General features: G+C 35.4%; 1 long non-coding RNA gene across 1 annotated transcript in view; it reads right to left on the bottom strand.

The window, feature by feature from the left end:
* Nucleotides 1-10,449: 10,449 nt before the first annotated feature.
* LOC123557341 (uncharacterized) overlaps nucleotides 10,450-14,683 on the bottom strand; it is a 65,715-nt gene continuing 61,481 nt past the window's right edge. Inside the window, exon 9 of the long non-coding RNA XR_008371018.1 lies at nucleotides 10,450-14,461. This is a non-coding gene — a long non-coding RNA (uncharacterized LOC123557341). The remainder of the gene's footprint in view (nucleotides 14,462-14,683) is intronic.

Genomic DNA, 14,683 nt, shown 5'->3' with positions numbered 1-14,683 from the left:
TCTAGACCGGTTCTACAGTACTTATCAGAAAGTCTGGTGTGTGAACAACTAATAAATGAACCAACAACTGATTATCTGACAACTTTAGATCTGATTTTTTCAAACCTGGATGCTACAGTTGGAACAGTGGAAACCTATTGGTCTGACCATAAAATAATTTATTTGTATAACAATTAGTTAACAGAGTAAATTAGTATTGATTTGAGTTGCTTCCTTAGTGTGTTTCTTGAAAATATCACCCGTTTGATTGTCTTACAGTGCCAGCTTCATAAAAATATGAAGTTGGTACTGTATGGTGCTTTTGCTGAGTGTGGGTGGGCACCATAAAATATAACAAGGGATTGTAGCCAACATTGAAGTGACTTATTACCTCACCATCTTTTTGAATGGTGGGTTTGTCAAATTGCATTTCCTGTTTGGTCCGTCGATCTGTCTGTTAACAATTCCTATTATCGCGTCTAGTCAGAAACTACTTGGCAGATTTCAATGTAACATTTCCACAATGATCCTTAATACGCTTGAGTCGGTTCTAAGTGAGAATGAGGTCACTATGTCAAAGGTCAAGGTCACAGTCACCTTCACATCGATAATTCAAATCTTCTTTATTGCACTTGTCACTAACTACAGATTTTTTCATAATATGATTTTTTCTTTAGGTTTCTTACTTCAACACATACAGTTGCACTTTTAGCCCATATTTGATGCTAGGTATATTTATTGTAGGTTTATTGGTCTTTCTATGACAAAGGTATTTGGGCTTGGGATCAAGTTCATAGGAGCCAAATATTGGAATTGGTATTCTCTCTGTAACTGAAGTCTCTTTCATAGAGTACATCGAGACGGAAGAGATTCATTGATCTTTTTGAAGATAATTTGCATTACTTTTGGGGTCAATAAGGTAAATGTCATAGGGACTAGAGCAAAATTCCTGACCTGACCTGACCTCCAGATGAATGCATGTAGACAGAAATATTACATGGAAACCTTTTCATAAAAATCATTCAATGGTGGGCATCAAATCCCTCTTGGATCTCTTGTTAAATTTGTTCTATACACACATATTCATCATTGACTGTTCTTTTATTTTTTCTCAATTTAAGCAGTCGGTGGAAAATTGCCATTTTACAAATCAATTTTTCAACAGATGTGCAAAGTTTTTATTGGTCAGTTCACTTTTTATAGTTTAAGTTGTTTATTGCATGAACAAGCTTGATGTATCATTATGCTTTACATTTATCAACTTGGTCAGTTGTGGTATGCAACAAATATTTGGTTGTTACACTTTCTTTGTTTCAAAGGTCTTAACAATTGCTATCATCAAATAGACCAGTCATTTTTGAATAATTGTAAGCAACATGCAGTGTGTATTGTAAATGTATTTTCATTTTATTGTATAAGAAACAATTGCTACTTGTGTCTTACAAAAACTTTTTACAGTTACTGTTGTCTCTCAGTCAGTGGTTAAGGTCACCAATACCTGTAAATAAAACAAACATTACAGAGCATATAGAAGGAAAAACAATCGACCTAGTGTCTTCAAACTTATATACATAAGTAACCGATTTAAATTTAATAGGATTGTTAAAAGAATTATACTATGTAATTAATGTATATATATATCTACATATTTACTATCTACACAAATCACATTGTAGCTCTTTCATGTTAAAGTTTTTAAAGTGTGTTTGTTCATTGCTTGTGTTAATATCTGTTTCTGTTAGATACTGTTTTCAATTTTGTGTTTTATCAACATATTGTCATTGTATTTCGCATTTAACATCTACAACACAATGTTTTTGCCAGTCAAAAGTTAAATAATGCTAAATTACCTCATTTTACCTGACTTTAACTTTGGCTACATGTGATTAAAAATATCAACGATGCAATAATGTATGCAAAAGTAAAGGTTCAAACTGCAACAACATTTTTATTGTGTTGAATAATTATGGACAATATAACATGGATAGAAATAAAAATCTTCATCTTTGACCTAGCTGTCAAAACCCTGTATCAGCAAATATGAAACATGTTCGATTGTTTAATCAGTACATGTATCATTGACAAGTACTGTCTTTTGAAGACAATGACAGCATATGATATAATTGTTTTTAAAGAGGAACTGTTTAATTTGAATGTAAGTTGGATGTTGTGAGATAGTTTTGTATATGGCTTTTTAGTTATTACTGTACTGGGGGCACTATATGCCGTATAAAGTTGAATTTATTTGTAAAAACAAATGCTTCTATAATGAAGCTCTGCAACATGCGGGCATATCAGTGGGAATTTCTCTGTCTATAGTATGGATCTTTCAGGGATGTGGAGATATGCCTGTGATCCTTCTATCTGACCGAATACTAAGATCGCAATGCAAAATATCCAGTACTAATAGCTCTCTACAACTAAAAAGATATCGGTTACTTTTTAAATCAGAAACATATCATATGCTGTCCACATGAAAAATTATAATTTGCCTTTGATACACAAGGTTTATATTGTAATGTCTATCAAACAATCTAGCATGTTTAATATCACATACTGTGGGCAGAGGTATCTCTTATTTTAACACAGCCAAGTGTATATTATTTAGATAAAAAATGCCAGCTTGTATTACAAATACTATATTATAATGTATAATTTCTGTGGATATCATTATTCACAAGATTTATGTCAGCAATGTGATGCTAATTAAATAAAAATATATTTATGAACTGTAACAGTTACTCTTCTTGTTATTTCCTAGGACTGATATTGCCACTTGCTCAACCAAAGCAAAAGTAGTACTGACACTCTAAAGGCCATATTTACATGAACCTTGTACAGAGATTGTTGAAATTACAATGCGCGGTTGAAAAAAGGCCTAGCCCTTAGTAGTGTGAATTTAAGTTCAACAAAAGTACCCGAGAGGTTACTCTTTATTAGCCAACCATCTACAGATGGTGGACTAGTCAAATCGCCTTATGTCCATGGTCTGTCCTTCAGTCTGTTAACAATTTTTGTTATGGCATCTACTCTGAAACTACTTGGTGGTTTTCAATGAAACTTAGCCACAATGAACTGGGTTGTGTTTGGACAGGTGAGCGATTCAGGACCATCATGGTCCTCTTGTCTATTTTTAGACCTACTGACCTAGTTTTTGACCCCATGTAACCCAGTTTCGAATTTGACCTAGATATCATCAAGGTGAACATTCTGACCAATATTCATGAAGATCTCATGAAAAATATGGCCTCTAGAGAGGTCACAAGGTTTTTCTATTTTTAGACCTACTGACCTAGTTTTTGAACCCACGTGACCCAGTTTCAAACTTGACCTAGATATCATCAAGGTGAACATTCTGACTAATTTTCATGAAGATCTTGAGAAAAATATGGCCTCTAGAGAGGTCACAAAGTTTTTCTATTTTTAGAAATACTGACCTAGTTTTGGACCGCATGTGACCCAGTTTCGAACTTGACCTAGATATCATCAAGATAAGCATTCTGACCAATTTTCATAAAGACCCCATGAAAAATGTGACCTCTAGAGTGGTCACAAGCAAAAGTTTACGCACGGACGCACGCACGGACGGACGGACGGACAGACGACGGACGCTGCGCGATCACAAAAGCTCACCTTGTCACTTTGTGACAGGTGAGCTAAAAATCAAGCACACGACCATATCTTTTTTATTTGCCGAATTTTCTAGGTATATTCTGAAGTTTTGAAAAATCAGAGTTTAATCAAATTCTACATTGTAGAAAAAAAATTGTTCTAAACGTGCAGAACTACCTTAATTTCAGCTTCATTTATCAATATCCTGGTAAAAGCTTTACATCTTTCTACAGATGCTGGTATGAACCTTCGGAATTTTAAAATACCTTTGATAAAGCAAATTTAACTGCCAATTCTTTTTCGTATTTTTCTCCAAATTCAAACAAATGAAAAGTAGAAACTGCTTTTTACCCTGAAATTACACAGAATTTTTAAAAGGAAATGTTGCTTTAAAGCTAGCAAAGAATTTGTAAAAAATTTAAAATAGCCCGTCAACAAATAAATAAAAACTTGAAATTTTAAGACTTTCTGATGTACGAAATGAATGGAAGACATTCTGATCAAAATAATTTTTTGACAATAAATTCTTAAGCAAACAAGAGAATTATTTTGAAAATTTAAAAATGTTCTAATACCCTTAATAGTCTTTAAAATGATGTATAACATAAATGGTATTGTACTATATACAAAGAATAATCAATCACATAAACCCTTGTAACATAAAATGTTACATTTAAGCATTCAAGTTCTATCTCTATGAATTGTCTTTCATTTATCAAGTGAAATTCTCATTCAACTTCTCATAAACTGTTGGACCATTGGACTGCATTCCTAGAGCATGTACGAACAGTTCACAAACATGTTCAAAATGTATCCCTTTCCACAAGTTGCACAACAACAGAATTTGTCCATTTTGCTGAAAACAGACTGTGGCACAGTTTCGGTTTGTCGTACTGCAGCACCATTTTCCACCACTGTGACAGAATACCAGTCTATTCCATATTCAGTAAACTTTGATTACAACTCTGATTTATTTGTCAAATTAGTCACAATAACTAGTAGCTGGACATCTTCATGTAACAGCTGGCCGGAATTTGCAGTGGATGGACTAGAGATCACGTGTACTTTCTGCTGAGATAGCAACTCCATATCCTTTGAAGATATCAGCAGGCTGACAATCTCCATTACAGATCTGAAAACACAACTGTTCAGTTGTATAATATTGTTCAATTGTATAATATATTATAAATTTTTAAGGGAGAAACAGCAGAATTTCATTCTTCTGAACCAGTAACAATTTCTTACATGTACTGGTAAGTGACTGACAACTTCCTAGTAGAGTGTAAATATCAGACATTGATTCTTTGGTAAACGTCACAGAGTATATTTTTTTCCTGCCTCTCTTGAATGTTACTGCTGTGTAAGCGGGTGTTTCAATCTAATACACTTTATAGCTTGAAATACCAACAAACATTTGGTTTGCTACTTTGCATTTTTTCAATTCATCTACATTCATCTACAATATGAGCCGTATCATAAGAAAACCAACATAGTGCATTTGTGACCAGCATGGATCCAGACCAGCCTGCTCATCCCCACAGTCTGGTCAGGATCCATGCTGTTTTGCTAATGGTTTCTCTAATTGCTATAGGCTTTGACAGCAGTTTTCTCATGGTGCGGCTCATATATGTTTCATGCTTTTTGATGTCCTGCCCATGTGCCAACCCCTTACAAAACACACACAAGATCCGTGGAATAGACAGTTGCTCCCAAATGGTGTTTCATATGCATACTGGCTAGCGACCACCAAATCTGGACGACCACCAAACCGGACAGTCCTGTAAACGCTTTTTTTGGTCTTTAACCTTGTTAATCTGTTTACGATCAAACGGATGCTTGATTTTCAACAACAGGGCAAAGTTACAACAGTTAAATTTAAGTATTTTGTAAGAAATGCTACATTTCATTTCCTCTGCACTCACGAAGCATGTTTACATGTCGGGGGAAGTCGGAAGTGGCGCGATGCGCATGCGCAGTATTTCCGTGAGGTCCCGACATTAAATCTAAAGGTCCCATGCAAATTTGAGGTAAGCAGAGGAGACGTTTAGTAAACATTTATATCGGGAAAATACAGCTTTGTTAATTTAGTGCATGACTTTTACACACCCTAAAACACATTTTCATATCAAAATATTCACTTCGGAAAGCGAAATTTTAAAAGATTTGGTTGGGAGAGATACGATCAAATTTATAGATTAAAAGAGAGGTAATTTGTACAATTCTTGGACTCAAACACTGTATGACTACTTTCCATTGGTTAAAAATAAAGTACGGTATATCTATTTCCCCGAGTTATCATGAAAAATATTCCGGAAGTGTCCGGTTGTAGGACGCTAGCCAGTAAATGTAGCGTAGGTGGTTTAAAAATGTACCAATGGTGATTTAATTCTGCAAGAGCTTGTGAAAAAATATTAACCCTGCACTTCATGTAAAGTATTTTTCATTGACTGCAAATTTCACCCTACAGTATCCTTAAAGGTACCGGTACTCTCCAGACAAGGAAAAACAGTGTTACAGTATACTACTGTATGTAGCAATATCAAAGGGTTATAACTCTAAACTGATCAAGCCGAAACAATCTGATAATATGCAAATCTCTTGGTTGTGAGGCTTTTAATGAAATTTCCTTGAACCCTGCTGGCAGTTTTGGAGTCAAAAATCTCTAAGTACACTTTATGTCTAATGTCAAAGGTTTGTTTGTGAAACATGCATGCCTCTAAGATGGCCTTCCATGATCACTATGACCTTTGTCCTTTGACCAACTGATCCCAAAACAATAGGGATCATCTACTGACTGCAGGAAACCATCCGAAGAAGTTTGGGCCTGTAGGCCAACGCATTCTCCAGTTGTCAATAGGAAACCAATGGTCAACAGACAGGCCTTGTGCAAACACTAGTGTTCTTCAGTTATAAATGGAAACTCATCCCTATTCTCCAAAGAGGGCCTTGGTAGAGTAGCCAGAGTTCAGCCAGGGTAGACAGAATTCAGCCAGAGTAGCCAGAACTCTGGTTACTCTAGTTGGCCAGAGTAGCCAGAGTTCAGCTAGAGAAGTCATAACTCTGGCTGGCCAGAGTAGCCAGAGTTCAGCAAGAAAAGCCAGAGTTTTTAGGATGTTAAAATGTTCTGACTACTCTGGTCAGCCATAGTATCCAGAATAGCCCAAGTCAACTTGATTTTATTTGCTCTGGTTAGTCTGGCTGGCCAGAGTAGCCAGAGTTTCTAGGATTTTAAGAGTAGCCAGAGTAACCTGGTTCACAAAACATTTTCCGTCTTAGCTGAGTTTGATTATGAAACTTAATATGTCATTTCTATCTAAATAGCATGTTTAAACTGAATTTCAAGTTAATTATTATTTTCAAGTGGCTATTTAGAGTAGCCAGAACTCCAGAGTAGCCAGAACTCCAGAGTAGCCAGAGTTCAGCCAGAGTAACCAGAGTTCAGCCAGAGTAGCAAGAGTTTCTAGGATTTTAACATGTTCTGACTACTCTGGTCGGCCAGAGTATCCGGAGTAGCCCTTGTCACCAGGATTTCATTTGCTCTGGTTACTTTGGCTGGCCAGAGTAGCCAGTTTCTAGGATTTTAACATGTTTTTGCTACTCTGGTCAGCCAGAATAGCCAGAGTAACCCGGTCCAATATTCACAAAAGTTTTTCAGTCTTAGCTGAATTTGATTATGAAATCTAATAATTGAGCCATGCCATGAGAAAACATAGTGGCTTTCCGACCAGAATGGATCCAGACCAGCCTGCGCATCCGCGCAGTCTGGTTAGGATCCATGCTGTTTGCTTTTAAAGCATATTGGACTTGGAGAAACTGTTAGCAAACAGCACGGATCCTGATAAGCCAACGCGGATATCTAATCAAAAAGAAGTACTTAAACGAAACCAAAGATTCGAAATTAACAGAAAGACATTAAATGATACCAAAGATTTTAAAGGGACCCAAAGTTTATGAAAAGGAAGTACTTAAATGACACAAAAAAATTGGAAGAGAGCCAAAGATTTTTAATTAAAAGAAAGACATTAAATGAAACCAAAGAGCTGAAAGTGAGCCCAAGATTTTTAATTAAAAGAAAGACATTAAATGAAACCAAAGACTGAAAGTGAGCCCAAGATTTTTAATTAAATGAAAGAAATTAAATGAAACCAAAGAGTTGAAACAAGCCTAAAGATATATAATCAAAAGAAAGTTTTGTAATGACACTAAAGAACTGATAGTGAGCCCAAGATTTTTAATCAAAATAAAGTTTTGTAATGAAACCAAAGAGCTAAAAGTGAACCAAAGATTTTTAATTAAAAGAAAGACATTAAATGAAACCAAAGAAATGATAGTGAGCCCAAGATTTTTAATTAAAAGAAAGACATTAAATGAAACCAAAGAAATGATAGTGAGCCCAAGATTTTTAATTAAAAGAAAGATATTAAATGAAACCAAAGAGCTTAAAGTGAGCCCAAGATTTTTAACTAAAAGAAAGAAATTAAATGAAACCAAAGAGCTGAAAGGAGCCTTAAGATATATAATCAAAAGAAAGTTTTGTAATGACACTAAAGAACTGATAGTGAGCCCAAGATTTTTAATTAAAAGAAAGACATTAAATGAAACCAAGAGCTGAAAGTGAGCCCAAGATTTTTAACTAAAAGAAAGAAATTAAATGAAACCAAAGAGTTGAAAGGAGCCTAAAGATATATAATCAAAAGAAAGTTTTGTAATGACACTAAAGAACTGATAGTGAGCCCAAGATTTTTAATTAAAAGAAAGACATTAAATGAAACCAAAGAACTGATAGTGATCCCAAGATTTTTAATTAAAAGAAAGACATTAAATGAGACCAAAGAACTGATAGTGAGCCCAAGATTTTTAATGAAAAGAAAGACATTAAATGAAACCAAAGAGTTGAAAGGAGCCTTAAGATATATAATCAAAAGAAAGTTTTGTAATGACTCAAAAAAATTGGAAGAGAGCCAAAGATTTTTAATTAAAAGAAAGACATTAAATGAAACCAAAGAGCTGAAAGTGAGCCCAAGATTTTTAATTAAAAGAAAGACATTAAATAAAACCAAAGACCTGAAAGTGAGCCCAAGATTTTTAATTAAATGAAAGAAATTAAATGAAACCAAAGAGTTGAAACGAGCCTAAAGATATATAATCAAAAGAAAGTTTTGTAATGACACAAAAGAACTGATAGTGAGCCCAAGATTTTTAATTAAAAGAAAGACATTAAATGAAACCAAAGAGCTGAAATGAACCTTGATATATAATCAAAAGAAAGTTTTGTAATGACTCAAAAGAATTGAAAGTGAGCCCAAGGTTTTTAATTAAAAGAAAGACATTAAATGAGACCAAAGAACTGATAGTGAGCCCAAGATTTTTAATGAAAAGAAAGACATTAAATGAAACCAAAGAGTTTAAAGGAGCCTTAAGATAAATAATCAAAAGAAAGTTTTGTAATGACACTAAAGAACTGATAGTGAGCCCAAGATTTTTAATTAAAAGAAAGACATTAAATGAAACCAAAGAACTGATAGTGAGTCCAAGATTTTTAATTAAAAGAAAGACATTAAATGAAACCAGGGAAATGATAGTGAGCCCATGATTTTTAATTAAAAGAAAGACATTAAATGAAACCAAAGAGCTGAAAGGAGCCTTAAGATATATAATCAAAAGACAGTTTTGTAATGACACTAAAGAACTGATAGTGAGCCCAAGATTTTTAATTAAAAGAAAGACATTAAATGAAACCAAAGAGCTGAAAGTGAGCCCAAGATTTTTAACTAAAAGAAAGAAATTAAATGAAACAAAAGAGTTGAAAGGAGCCTAAAGATATATAATCAAAAGAAAGTTTTGTAATGACACAAAAAAACTGATAGTGAGCCCAAGATTTTTAATTAAAAGAAAGACATTAAATGAAACCAAAGAGTTGAAAGGGGCCTAAAGATATATAATCGAAAGAAAGTCCTTTAATGACACCGAAGAGTCTAAATTCATAGACATTTAATGAACCCAAAGATTTTAAAGGGACCCAAAGTTTATGAAACCAAAGATATGTTATCAAAAGAAAGTCTCGAACTCAAACGGTCCGTGAAAATGAGTTAAAAGAGATTGGTAGTTCCAGCCATCAGTATTGTGGCCATCTTTGTTTATTCAATGAGCTTTAGCAAGGTATGTACAGGATGTGTATGACATAGTCGACCCATATTTAAGCTAGAAATATACTATAAATTATCAGAAGTCATTCTATTAAAAAGGAAATAAACAACATAATTTATGATATCAGTTTTTATTAAAAAAACTTTTATACATGCACTTTCATCTTATAACAAACGATTATCAAACAAATACAAATGATCAATAGACAAGCACATTTAACTTCAAAGCACATTTGATGTTGTAAAACTAGAAACGTTCAGAATAAACAAACACACGTGTACAGAATAAAACACATAAAACGTACATTTAAAACAATTTTCGAAAAACAGAATTAACAATTTAATTCCTTATTTTACGGTAGCCGAATTAGCTATTTCCCTGTTGCCATGTCCTCAACTAAGTTGTTCGACTTGCATATTTGAACTTTGAAAATGTGAAATGTGTAAGTGATTAGCCTTATTTAAAGTAATATACAGAAATTCTTTGCTCAGATTTTATTTGATTAAAAGATTAAAGTAAACATTTACATCATGAAAAGATTTGTGACAGACAAAAGCTCAAGGGACCAGACAGGGACCTCGAGAATTCCAGTTACTGGTGTTCTTAGCCATCTGGAGTTGAACATTATATAACATATAAGAAATTATTGATTGGGACCAGATGATGAGTTCGAGCGAACTGGGCTATTCCAGCGATCCGGGTTAGAGCAAGTAAAAAATTCCAAATTAGAAGATTTTCGAAGCCAAAGATTTTAAAGGGACCAAAATTTATAATTAAAAGAAAGAAGTTTAAAGAAATAAAAGTTTTTAAAGGGCCCCAAATACTTTAAAGGCAACAAAGAATTATTAGTGAGCCAAAGATTTTAAATTAGATTCTGAAATGTAAGTTTTAAAAGTGACACAAATATTCATAATTAAAGAAAAAAATTTTAATGACACCGAAGCATTTAAAGTTAGCTAAAACTTTAGAATTAGAAGAAAGATTTTTTTTTAAATCAATGAACCCAAAGATTTTAATGGAACACAATTGTTGAATATTCAAAGAAATATGAAACCAAAGATTTTAAAGGGACCTAAAGATTCATAATCAAAAGAAAGTCTTTAAATAACACCAAAGAATTTGTGTTGAGGAATGGCAAAGAAATATATCCAGCAAAAAGTTAAAGATGTTACTAAGAAGCAAATAATTTCTTTAACTTAAAATAATGGCAGTCCTTAAGGAAGCACAATCAAGACTGGGACATGGATGGTGACTTAGGGATGGGGTTATTGATAAATATTCATGGAAGTTTTGAAAAATTGAAAAAAAAAACTAGAGTTGCTTTTGAGAAAAGCGCATGTCTCCCACAACTGCCTAATCATCTTAAAAGCAAGTCAGTCTTTATATACTGTTTACTCACTACAAATATACCCTTAAGCACAAAAAGGCCGATTTTGGGTAATTCAAGGGCCATAATTCTGGAGTGCCTCGGGCCATTTGGCTAGTTAATGAACCTGGTCAAGGAGTTATGGTAAAAAACATTTTGTTTAGGTTTGGTGAAGATCGGGTGAGAAATGTTGGACTTATAGCGCGGACGAGAATAAAAAGGCCAATTTTCGGTAATTCCAAAGTACCTGGGTCGATTTGGCTAGTTATCGAACTTGGCTGCGGACCTATGGTCAAACACATTTAGTTAAAGTTTGGTGATGATCGGATGAGAAATGTTCGACTTAGAGCATGGACAAGAGTAAAAAGGCCGATTTTCGGTAATTCAAGGGCCATAACTTCAAAGTGCCTGGACCGATTTGGCTCATTATTGAACTTGCCCTACTAGAGCGCATTCACATTCATCAAGTCAAAAGGACTCCTATAGACTGCATGCGCATTCCTGGAGCCAAAAGGACCCCTGTACTACTCATGCCAAAAGGACCCCTACACTACTCATGAGTAGTATAGGGGTCCTTTTGGCTCCAGTAATGCACCTAAAATCTGAGCATTTTTCGGTAATTCAAGGGCCATAATTCCAAAGGGCCTGTGGGCCGATTTGGCTAGTTATCGAACTTGGCTGAGCACTTATTGGCAGACACATTTTGTTGAAGTTTGGTGAAGATCGGATGAGGAATGTTCGACTAAGAGTGCGGACAAACTTTGTGACAGACACACAGACAGACACACACACACACACACACACACAGACTGGAGTTAATCAATATGTCTCCCACACCACTATATGGTGGGAGACATAACAAGAGCTGTCTCCTTAGGATGACACATGCCCCCGATGACACTTTGAATGAATAGTTATGGCCGTGTTAGAGTTTAGGAGCTTTGACCTACGGACCTGGGTCTTGCGCGCGACACGTCGTCTTACTGTGGTAAACATTCATGCCCAATAATTTTAAAATCCATGTATGAATGACAAAGATATGGACCGAACACGCCCATCAATGCACTATCATGAAATATGACCTTTAATGTCTAAGTGTGACCTTGACCTTTGAGCTACGGACCTGGGTCTTGCGCGCGACATGTCATCTTACTGTGGTACACATTCATGCCAAGTTATTTGAAAATCCATCCATGGATGACAAAGATATGGACCGGACACGAATGCACTATCATGAAAAATGACTTTAACGTCTAAGTGTGACCTTGACCTTTGAGCTACAGACCTGGATCTTGCGCGCGACACGTCGTCTTACTGTTGTACACATTCACGCCAAGTTATTTGAACATCCATCCATGGATGACAAAGATATGGACCGGACACGAATGCACTAGCATGAAAAATGACCTTTAACGTCTAAGTGTGACCTTGACCTTTGAGCTACGGACCTGGGTCTTGCGCGCGACACGTCGTCTTACTGTGGTACATATTCATGCCAAGTTATTTGAAAATCCATCCATGGATGACAAAGATATGGACCGGACACGAAAATTGCGGACAGATCGACAGACTGACGGTTCAAAAACTATATGCCTCCCTTCGGGGGCATAAAAAAAGTAATGACCTTTGACCTCTAAGTGTGACCTTGACCTTGGACCTAGGGACCTGGTTCTTGCCCAGATGGTGAACAAATGTGCAAAGTTACATCAAAATCCCTCCATGCATGAAGAAGAAATACTCCGGACAAAGCAATTCTTGAATCTGACCTTTGACCTCTTTGTGTGACATTGACCTTAGACCTAGGGACCAAGTTCTTGTCCATGACACTCCATCTCATGATGGTGAATATTTGTTTGTTTTGGGTTTAACGCCATTTTTTCAACATTTCAGTTGTTTAACGACGGGCAGTGAACTTAGCCAGTGTTCCTGGATTCTGTACCAGTACAAACATGGCAAAATATGGACCAAGCTTCAGTAGAACTAGAATGTGTCTGTAGGACACAGGGTGTGCCCCCACTGGTACATTTGTCACATTTGAATGAGGGCGAATAATTCAAATATTTGCAGTCTTAATGGGGTATAGCCTCAACAATCATTTTATGAAAAGGATTTATTATTCTAGGCCCTATACTTCTTGAGCTATGGGCATCACAAACAATAAATCCACTATTTTGGCTACTTCAAGGGCCATAACTCTGTAATAAGAGCTAAGATTCTCAAGAGGAATGCCAAGTGTGCAAGGTCACATCATGATAAAGACTCCAGCAAGGTTTCCTGAATTTACATCTGATACTTTTTGAGCTTGGCACATAATTAGGTGAAAAAGTGCATTTTTTTATTATTTCAGGGACCATAAATTTAAAAATAGGGGGTGGAGCAAGCCAAAAAATTAGATGTATGCAAGATTACATCATGATAAAGACTTATGCAAGTTTTTAATCATTTATATTAAATACTTTTTGCGCTAGGTGCGTCACAAGGTGAAAATGTGCATTTTTGACTATTTCAGGGGCCATAACTCTAAAAATTGGGGGCGGACCCAAATGAAAAATTGCAGGTGCACAAGTTCATATCATGATTAAGACTCACGCAAAGCTTCATGAATCTATATCAAACACGTTTTGAGCTAGACGTGTCACAAGGTGAAAATGTGCATTTTTTACTATTTCAGGGGCCACAACTCTGAAAATAGGGGGCAGAGCCAGATGAAAAATATGAGGTGCACAAGTTCATATCATAATCAAGACTCATGCAAGGTTTCATGAATCTATATCAAATACTTTTTGAGCTAGGCATGTCACAAGGTGAAAAATATGCATTTCTGACTATTTCAGGGGCCATAACCCTGAAAATAGGGGGCGGAGCCAGACGAAAAATAGGAGGTGCCCAAGTTCATATCATGATAAACACTCATGCAAGGTTTCACCAATTTGTATCAAATACTTTTTGAGCTAGGCGCATCACGAACTTCGGACAGACGGATAAGACCAAATCTATATGCCCCCACCAGTCATGGGGGGGGGGGGGGGGGGGGGGGCACACAAAAACTTATCCAATCTATATACATTTCAATCTGATTTACGTCCATTAATATAAGGTTTTAAATATTTCCTAACCCACAAACTTCATATTTCATGGGAATTGCATTCTTAAAATGAGTAGTTTACTTTCAATACCAAAATTACTCCAGATATCTCTAAATACAACTTCAACATCACCAGATTCTTAAACAACATCAAATAACTTACTTCTAGTGAGGAGTAAAATTGCAATGGGACTGAGGAGCTCTGGACCACTACTTGCATACATATGTCTTGAAATGCTGACACCCAACCCGCTGACTCCATCATCTTTCATCTGAAAGTATCAAGATTAAATCCATTCAATTTATCGGTTTCACTCTCAAACTGTAACTATTCTTGTACAACACTGTTTCAGTAAATTGAAGGATCTATAAAGAAGCCTATAGCAGTAAGGACATCAGACATTATGCTAGGGATTTTGCCCTAAGTTCAATGCTATTTCTTGACTTCAATAGCTGATAGTTTTATATAATGTCTTCAAATACTGTTAAATAAG

Source organism: Mercenaria mercenaria, chromosome 5 (assembly GCF_021730395.1).
Source record: "Mercenaria mercenaria strain notata chromosome 5, MADL_Memer_1, whole genome shotgun sequence".
Taxonomy (NCBI): Eukaryota; Metazoa; Mollusca; class Bivalvia; order Venerida; family Veneridae; genus Mercenaria; species Mercenaria mercenaria.
This window is presented reverse-complemented; position numbering and strand designations above follow the sequence as displayed.